This window comes from Phyllobates terribilis, unplaced genomic scaffold (assembly GCF_046119375.1).
Source record: "Phyllobates terribilis strain yellow unplaced genomic scaffold, ASM4611937v1 Scaffold_4193__1_contigs__length_63871, whole genome shotgun sequence".
In the NCBI taxonomy this organism is placed as follows: Eukaryota; Metazoa; Chordata; class Amphibia; order Anura; family Dendrobatidae; genus Phyllobates; species Phyllobates terribilis.
Genome location: NW_027366945.1, coordinates 1 through 9,376, shown reverse-complemented (window position 1 = coordinate 9,376; position 9,376 = coordinate 1). Strand labels below are relative to the sequence as shown.

The 9,376-nt window shown below is 41.4% G+C and overlaps 1 pseudogene; it reads left to right on the top strand.

The window, feature by feature from the left end:
• The first annotated feature begins 1,425 nt into the window (after positions 1 to 1,425).
• On the top strand, positions 1,426 to 7,431 carry LOC141248965 (uncharacterized; annotated as a pseudogene).
• Positions 7,432 to 9,376: the final 1,945 nt, after the last annotated feature.

Genomic DNA, 9,376 nt, shown 5'->3' with positions numbered 1-9,376 from the left:
GAGCCGGCTGACCCCATACACAACATCAAAACTCCCTTTGAGCATCAATCTAACCACTATGGTTCATGTTTGAGTGTTGATCTATTCTGCGAGAAGTTTCTGATTTTTGTGAGGTTTTTGTGTGCAGGTTTGAATGCCTAAAGAACAGCTTGAATTGAGAGAAAGAAGGTCAATAGGCATGGTCTCACCCTTGTCAAATCCTTTAGCCTAAACACTCCATTGATCTTGCGAAAAACCAAAGGAGACGAAGATCTAGCCAGCTTTTTGGTTGATGTTTTTCAATTGTTCTTGTTGTTCTTCATTGTCCTTGAGTGTGCAACAAGGGGGACGACTAGAAGGGCAGAAATTACAAGGAAAATCAATTAAACACCTAGCCAAATCACCTCCCTACGTCTAGGTAGCTGTTCAACCACTCCCCCCTAAAATCAGGCCTGTTTTTAGCCCGATTTGACTGCTCAACCACTCCCCCTAAAATCTGGGCTGTTTAATTCAGCTTTTCCTATGGGTTTGCAGCAGCAATTTCCCTCATTTTAAGTTTCCAATTACTAGATATTCTTGTACTTCTTTTAATTTAGTTAGATTAAATTCAAAAGAACGAAAAAGAAAAAGCCAAGGTCATTAAAATTCAAAATCAGGCTGACCAAGTGAAAGAAAAGACAAACCGCAGAAATAGTACGGGTCAGGGTCTATTAAACCGGTTATTGCTTCTGTCCGAGTTATTAAGCAGTTAAATAGGACGGCTCGGAGTCTTTTAAACCGGTTCATCCCTCCACCCGAGTTAGAAAGCCTACCATCCAGCAATACACTACGGTCTAAGGACACGAACTGGGTTCTTCTCTTCCAGAATTGAACAAAGACATCAGAACCGATTTGTTAAGTCCTTTCCGAGGCTGCTTTGAAGAAGGAGAACAAGGGATTGCCAAGAGCCCTTGAGCCTACCCTATTGTCTTAGCCATCTAGTCCTTAGCTCCACATTCATCAAGGTTTGACAAGGCTAGACAAGTCCGAGGGCCTTCTTGACTCAATCCAGGCTCGACTTGAAGGTAATTACCTATTCTAAGGCTTAAATTTGTGCTTAAACACTAGGTTGCTGCCTCATTCTAGCAATCTGAGAGGAGTGATTCCTTTTCTTCGTCTCAAAACTGAATTGGACTCTTTGAGTGAATAGGTACCATATTGAAGGGTTTGATCTTGACAAATCAACATCAAGTTAGAGGAATACAAGCAACACGAGAGTTGTGTGATCAAACACTCGGTTTGGGAAACACTTGAGAGTTGTTATTATCTCTAACTTCACATAATTCTGTGTTTGTTTGTTTTGATCATGTCTAATCCTAGGATCACGAAGAGGAAGGTAATGAGCGATCCAATGATAGGAGTCCGACACCCCTACAACCGGAGGTATATAGTATCCTCAAGAGCCTCATGGATAGTGTCAACTCCCTCACGGCTGATATGAACACCCTTAAGAGACAATCAGCCCATAGACCTATTCCTTTAGGTACCCCCATAGAATCTGGACAGCCCTCAACTCAAGACGTCCGAGTGCCTCTCCCTACACAAGAAGAACAATATGTAGACGTTAGAAGAGAAGCCATGCCTAGGGCTGAGAATCTACCTAGAGGAAATGTACCTAACCCTCCAAATCTAGGGCCACAAGATAGGAGAAACCCTATGTACCCTCCAGCTATACACATTCCTCGGCGTCCAAGGGAAGAACATTCTACTCCGAGATCTCCTAACCCCTATAGAAACCATGAATTTGTTGATGAATTTCAGGATGAAGATGACTTCAATGATGAGTATGAGGACTGGAGAAGAGCACGCCCAAGAGGATTCCAAGCTAGGAGAAGAGAACCGGAGCAAGATGGTCTAGGAAGAGTCAAAGTGAAGATCCCAACCTTTGAAGGCACAAGTGACGCTGATCTATATACGGAATGGGAGACCAAGGTGGAACAAATCTGGACATGCCACAATTTCCCCGAGCAAAGAAAGGTACAACTAGCTACCCTAGAATTCAAGGGCTTTGCCTTAGCTTGGTGGGATAACTTGGTCAAGGAAAGGGTGAGAAACCTAGATCCACCGGTCAGAACTTGGGAGCAAATGAAAGTCTTACTCAGAAACAGATTTGTACCTCCCTACTACACGAGAGAACTTAGGCAGAGATTGGAGAGCCTTAAACAAGGGAGTATGAGTGTAGAAGAAGCCTACAATGCCATGCAACATGCTATGCTCAAGGCTGGAGTGAGAGAAGATGAAGACTCCACCATTGCAAGGTACTTAAGAATCCTTAACTCTAACATTTCCTATGAAGTAGATATGTATCCATGTAGGACAGCCGTGGAGATACTTCACAATGCAATCAAGATAGAGAAGAGGCTTAAGAACAAGAGTAGCTACACTACAGGCCGTGGACAAGCTAACAATTCACATTGGAAGCCAACGCCCAAGAGCACTCCTTACAACCGAGAGCAAGGTAACAAGGACCAACCTGGCCCTAAGAAGGAGATGAACTCAAGCTACAACTTAGGCCAAACCAGCCGGCCACCATTCAGAAGTCAAGGACCAAAAGGGAATGCCTCTAACTCTACTTTTCCTAATAAGTCTAGTCAAGTTGAATGTTTTAAGTGCAAAGGCAAAGGTCATATGATGAAAGATTGTCCTAATAGAAGAACTATGATTGTAGATCACCTAGGATATTATGATTCTTGTAGTGATAATGAATATGAACCTTGCATTGAATCTGAAAATCAGCATGATCATGACTTAGAGCAAAGTGAGGAATTAGAGTATGAGCATGGAGATAGCCTAATTTGTAAAAGGACTTTGCATGTGTTAGCAACCTTGGATGAAGCTAGTCAAAGAGATAACTTATTCCATACTAGATGTCTTGTTAAAGGGAAAGTGTGCAATATGATTATAGATGGTGGTAGTTGTACCAACATAGCTAGTACTACATTGGTATCCAAGTTACAACTTCCTACTACTTCACACAAGAGACCTTATAAGCTAAGATGGATGAATGAATGTGGTGAATTAAGAGTCACCAAGCAAGTTAATGTAGCTTTTAAGATAGGCTCTTACCAAGACACTATGTTATGTGATGTGGTCCCTATGAATGCTTGTCATCTATTGTTAGGTAGGCCATGGCAATTTGATAGGAAAGTTACTCATGATGGCTATACTAACAAGCATATGTTTAAGTATCATGGAAGATCTATTACCTTGTGTCCTATGACTCCAATGCAGGTTGCTGAAGAGTTTGAGAAGTATAAGGCCAAAGAAAAGGTACAAGAGGAGGAGGTGAGCAATAGCAACATGCTACTTTTGTCCAAGGCTGAGATAGAGGAGGTGTGCCTACCAATTGACACTAGAGTGATGACTTTAATCAAGCCAAGAAAGCACACCCTTGCTAGTGCCGATGCCAGCCTCAATACACTCCCACCAACAATCCAGAATCTACTTGAGGAGTTCAAGGACATGTTCCCGGAAGAACTATCATTGGGGCTCCCACCTTTTAGAGGAATTGAGCATCAAATAGAGCTCATCCCCGGGAGCTTCATTGCCAAATAGACCTGCCTACAAGATGAACCCACAAGAGAGCAAAGAGGTGGAAGATCAAGTACAAGAACTTCTCAACAAAGGCTACATAAGGGTAAGTAAGTCACCATGTGCGGTACCGGTCCTACTAGTGCCAAAGAAGGACAATTCTTGGAGAATGTGTGTAGATTGCCGTGCCATAAACAACATCACAATCAAGTATCGTCACCCTATCCCTAGACTTGATGACATGCTTGATGAATTGTATGGTGCTACTTTGTTTTCTAAGATAGATTTGAGAAGTGGCTATCACCAAATCAGAATGAAGGAGGGAGATGAGTGGAAAACAGCCTTCAAGACCAAGTTTGGGCTTTATGAGTGGCTTGTCATGCCATTTGGTCTTACCAATGCCCCTTCTACATTCATGAGGTTGATGAACTATGTCCTAAGGAGCTATATAGGGAAGTTTGTAGTGGTATATTTTGATGACATCCTTATCTATAGCAAATCCCTACAAGAGCATGAACAACACCTCAGGGAAGTGTTATCCACACTTAGAATTGATCATCTCTATGCTAATATGAAAAAATGTGATTTTTGCACTAATGAAGTGATCTTTCTAGGGTTTGTGGTCAGTTCAAGAGGTTTAGAAGTTGATCAAGAGAAGGTCAAGGCAATCAAGGAGTGGCCTACACCTACCAATGTTGGACAAGTCCGGAGTTTTCAAGGTCTAGCCGGCTTCTATAGGCAGTTTGTGAAAGACTTCTCCACCATAGCTTCACCACTCACAGAGCTTACCAAGAAGCACACACCATTTGTATGGGGCAAGGCACAAGCGGCTGCATTTGAAGAACTTAAGCTCAGATTGACCAATGCACCTCTCCTAGTTCTACCTAACTTTGCAAAACCTTTTGAAGTAGAATGTGATGCCTCGGGTATTGGAATTGGTGGTGTGTTGATGCAAGAAGGTAGACCCATAGCTTTCTTTAGTGAAAAGCTCAAAGGTGCGTGTCTTAACTATTCTACCTATGATAGAGAGTTGTATGCACTTTTTAGGGTCTTGAAAACTTGGCAACACTATCTTTGGCCAAGTGAGTTTGTGCTACATACAGATCATAAGTCATTAAAGCATCTAAGAGGACAAGATAAGTTAGATAGGCGTCATGGACGTTGGATGGAATTTATAGAAACATTTCCTTACATAATCAAGTATAAGAAAGGAAAGGATAACATAGTGGCTGACGCCCTCTCTAGGAGACATGCTTTGATTGTTCAACTTGACTCTAAGGTGCTAGGGTTTTCTTACATTAAGGACCTATATGATTGTGATTCTGATTTTGGGGAGATCTATAGACATTGCCTAGAAAAAGGGTCCTATGATAAGTGTTTCTATTTGTTTGATGGATTCCTTTTTAGGGCAAGTAAGGTTTGCATACCTAAGTGCTCATTAAGGCTCTTGCTTGTTGAGGAATCACACAAGGGAGGCCTTATGGGGCATTTTGGCCGTGACAAAACTTACGCTATGCTTAGAGAACACTTCTATTGGCCTCATATGTTGAAAGATGTTGAGCATGTACTTAAAAGATGTTTAGAGTGTTTGAAAGCTAAGTCTAAAGTGCGACCCCATGGACTCTACACACCACTACCTACACCCTCCTCTCCTTGGCTAGATATAAGCATGGATTTCATTGTTGGATTGCCTAGGACTAGGAAGGGACGAGACTCAATTTTTGTGGTTGTAGATAGGTTTTCTAAGATGGCTCACTTTATTCCTTGTCACAAAACTGATGATGCTTCACATGTGTCTACTCTTTTCTTTAGAGAAGTGGTGAGACTGCATGGGATTCCTAGGACAATTGTGAGTGATAGGGATACAAAGTTCTTGAGTCACTTTTGGCGTTCTCTTTGGGGACAACTTGGTACAAAACTCTTGTTTTCTACATCAAGTCATCCCCAAACCGACGGCCAAACTGAGGTTACCAATAGGACACTTGGTACCCTACTAAGGACAATCATTAAGAAGAACTTAAAGTCATGGGAAGATGTATTGCCACACGCTGAATTTGCATACAATAGGGCAAAACATTCTTCCACAACTTTAAGTCCTTTTGAATGTGTCTATGGTCTTAACCCTTTAACCCCACTAGATCTTGTACCGTTTCCTATGAAGGAGCGAGCAGATTTTGATGCTAATAGACAGGTGGAGTTCATTAAGGAGTTACATGAGAGGACCAAGCTGAGGTTGGAGCAACTAGGGCATGATGTGGCTACAAGGAACAACAAAGGAAGGAGAAGGGTGATCTTCAAACCGGGAGACCTAGTATGGGTTCACTTGAGCAAGGAGAGGTTCCCTACAAAGAGAGCCTCTAAACTGGCCCCAAGGGGTGATGGACCCTTCAAGATCCTAAGGAAAGTAGGTGACAATGCCTATGTTGTAGACCTACCGGGCGACTATGGTGTTAGTGCTACCTTCAATGTGGCTGATCTTACACTCTTTGAGGAGCATGGGGACACTTCTCAAGATTCGTGGTCGAATCCTTTCCAAGGAGGGGAGGATGATGGAGGACCATCCCTTGAAGACACCACAATGGAAGTTCCTACCCTAGACGGTCCAATCACAAGGTCAAGAGCCAAGAGACTACAAGAAGACTTAACCACACTTGTCACTCGATTCAACCTTCAAGGTACATCTATGGAAGTTGAGGACACATTGGTTAAAGCTAGGACTCTACTCACCTTTGAGTCCATGAAGATGGCTTGAAGACCTTACGTATCTTTCCCATTTTTAGCACTTAAGACAATTGCATTTTATGACTTGTTTTAAGCCATGTTGGCTTCTATGTTTTAAAGACTAAGGGCTGGCTAGTCAACCTATTTAAGCCCCCCCTTGGCACTCTTATTTCAGCTAGTTCAGAATTGATAAACACTTGTTGTTTCTCCCTTGCAAAAGAGAGCTTTTGAACTCATGTGTGTGATAAGCGGATTGCTTGTATTTACTCTAGATGATTTGTCTATGTCAAGCTTATTAGACTTGGTGTTTGCAAACTCATAGAGCTACTCCTTGTGCCTCCTCCACGTGAAGGTTGTGTAGGGTTGTAGGATTGGGGTTTTGTGCAGCATTACAGCTCGGTTCTAGGCCATCAAAGCCTTTGGTCTTGTTGTTGATTGCACTTGGTTTCAATCATCTTCTATCATGTCTATTTCCCTTTCCATTTCCGGGTTATTTGCATCCTTTCATTTCTGTTGCAAATCAGAATTCTGCTGAAGCTTGTGTTTATTGTTTGTGTGTGTTTCTATGGAGGTCTAGATCGGTTTTAGCCTAGGTGAGGCTGCATCAATTTTATTATTGAGAGGGTACTGCGGGGCATGGGTTTTTGGCACAGGACGCAACCTCTAAAATAGTGTCCACCCAGAATAGTATGTCCTGTGGTATTTTGCCATGTATTTGCGTTTACTTGCTTCTAGTCTCATCTCTGACAATCCTTCTCAAACGGACTGCCATTGCGTTCTCCGTTCCCTTCTTGTCTCGAATTTAAATATAACTCTAAAATAAGAAGAAACCACCTTGTACTCATTAAAGAAGTGATGTGTGGTCAAAGGATACCGCGGGGCACGAGTTTTTGGGTGCATGATGCAACACTTTGTTTGTCATTAGAAAATGAAGTGTTGCATGGTCTGTCTATATTATAACTTTGACTCCCATCAAGTATTTTTGAAACTTCTCTAAGAAAAACACTACATCAAGTATTTTCGTCTTAGTGGTAGAGTAGTTAATTTATGCTCCATTGAGCGTGACAGACGCATAATATATGACTTGTGATGCTTGTCCATTCTTCTGGCCTAGCAATCACTTGCATCACACATGATCTCGAATGGTCAGGACCAGTCTAGAGACTTTATGATTGGTGCAATCACTAGCCTTTCCTTGAGCATGACATATCTTGCAATTTGCGCTCATCTCAAAAGTCACTTTTTTCTTCAGCGGCTCGTACAAGGGTGATGAGATATTTGAAAAGTCATTAATAAACCTTTGGTAGATATCTAGATGACCTAATACAGAATTCACTTAACGAACATTAGTAGGATAAGGGAGAGACTGAATTACATCAATCTTTGCCTTATTAACCTCAATACGCATGGCTGACACAATATGGCCAAGGACTATACCCTGTTGTAGCATAAAATGACATGTCTAAGAATTAAGAACTAGGTTCTGTTCTATGCATCTTTTAAGAACAAGTGTCAAGTGATGTTGGCAATTATTACAACTATCTCCATGAAAGGTGATATCATCCATAAATACTTCCATAAAGTTCTCTATGTACTAAGAGAAAATACTAACCATGCACCTTTGGAAAGTACAAGGCGCGTTACATAGTCTCAAAGGTAGTTTGCAATATGCAAACGTGCCAAAGGGGCAAGTGAACGTTGTGTTCTATTGATCTTCTGGCGCTATTGCCACTTAGATGTATCCGGAATAACCGTCGAGGAAAAAGTACTAGGGACGACCTACTAGTCATTCGAGCATATGCTCTATGAAGGGTGGGGAAATAATCCTCTCGAGTTACCGCATTTTGCTTGCGATAATTGATACAAACCCTCCAACATGTGACAGTCCTCGTAGGGACGAGCTCTCCTTTTTGGTTTTCTACTATAATGATCGCTCCTATATTTGGATCCACTTGTGTTGGGATCACCCATTTTTTTGTCCCAAATGGGATATACATATCATTTTGTAAGAGTTTTAGCACCCCCTTCTTCACTACCTCCATCATTGGCGGATTCAATCGCCTTTCTGGTGTGTATAAAGAGTATGTTAGGTCACTTATTGAGGTTCCTAAGTATAGCATGACTTTAACAAAATTTCTTTCCCTAATAGTGCATGGGATGGAATACATACGTGGATCACCATATATCTTCAGGGTTGATCTTTGGAATATTGCTAAGACTTTTTTGTTCACCTTGATTTTCTGTTGTCCTTTCACCTTCCACCTCCTATTTGTTGTGCATAGCTCCTTCAATAAATTTGCATAACATGGCTTACTTTGGACCAGTTCCAGCAGTGGTATATTCACCTCACACTTGCTAAATGTTTCGAACAACTCTTTCTCGTTCATAATCTTCTTACTTCTAAGTGTGTCTGGGAAAGGTGGAGGTGGTAGCACAATGCCAAGAGGTGGAAAATGTGGATGGATATAGGCATCAATTACTTCTTCTTTATTTTATTTACCATTAGTGAGGGCACGAGGTGCGTCTTTCATGGCTGCGGGTTGTGGCTTTATCAATCTCGTATTTGTCATTGTCCATGCTACATGGAATGTTATAGATAGCGCGTGGTGTGTTTTTTGGCACGAGTAACAGATTTATTGCCGCGGGTCACAATTTTGCTTCAGTTGATATTCAATATTTGTCCTCTGTAAACCTTCCATGTTATGGATTTTTCAGTTGATTTCCATTTCTTAGTGCAATCACACTCAGATTTTCATTGGATCTATTGTCTTGAGCGCGATCTTTTTCCATTCTGATAATATTAGCCATTTGTGTTGCAAATGATGTATTATCACTCTTTTGTTTGACTATACTTTGTATGTTCTTATCTTCTGGGACTCGATTTGGTTCTGTTGCTGATGGTCGAGTGCTATCTGCGAGGTTGTGGAATATCTTGGGTTTTGTGCTGGCGTCCGGTCATAAATTAATTCTCCATAAGCCACATCAAACATCAACCTATGTTTTTATTAGAAACCATAGTAGAGATTTGTCACTAAGCTTTCATTCAAGATATTATGATTTGGGGAACTCATAAAAAGTTTCTAGAATCGCTCTTTGTAGTCATAGA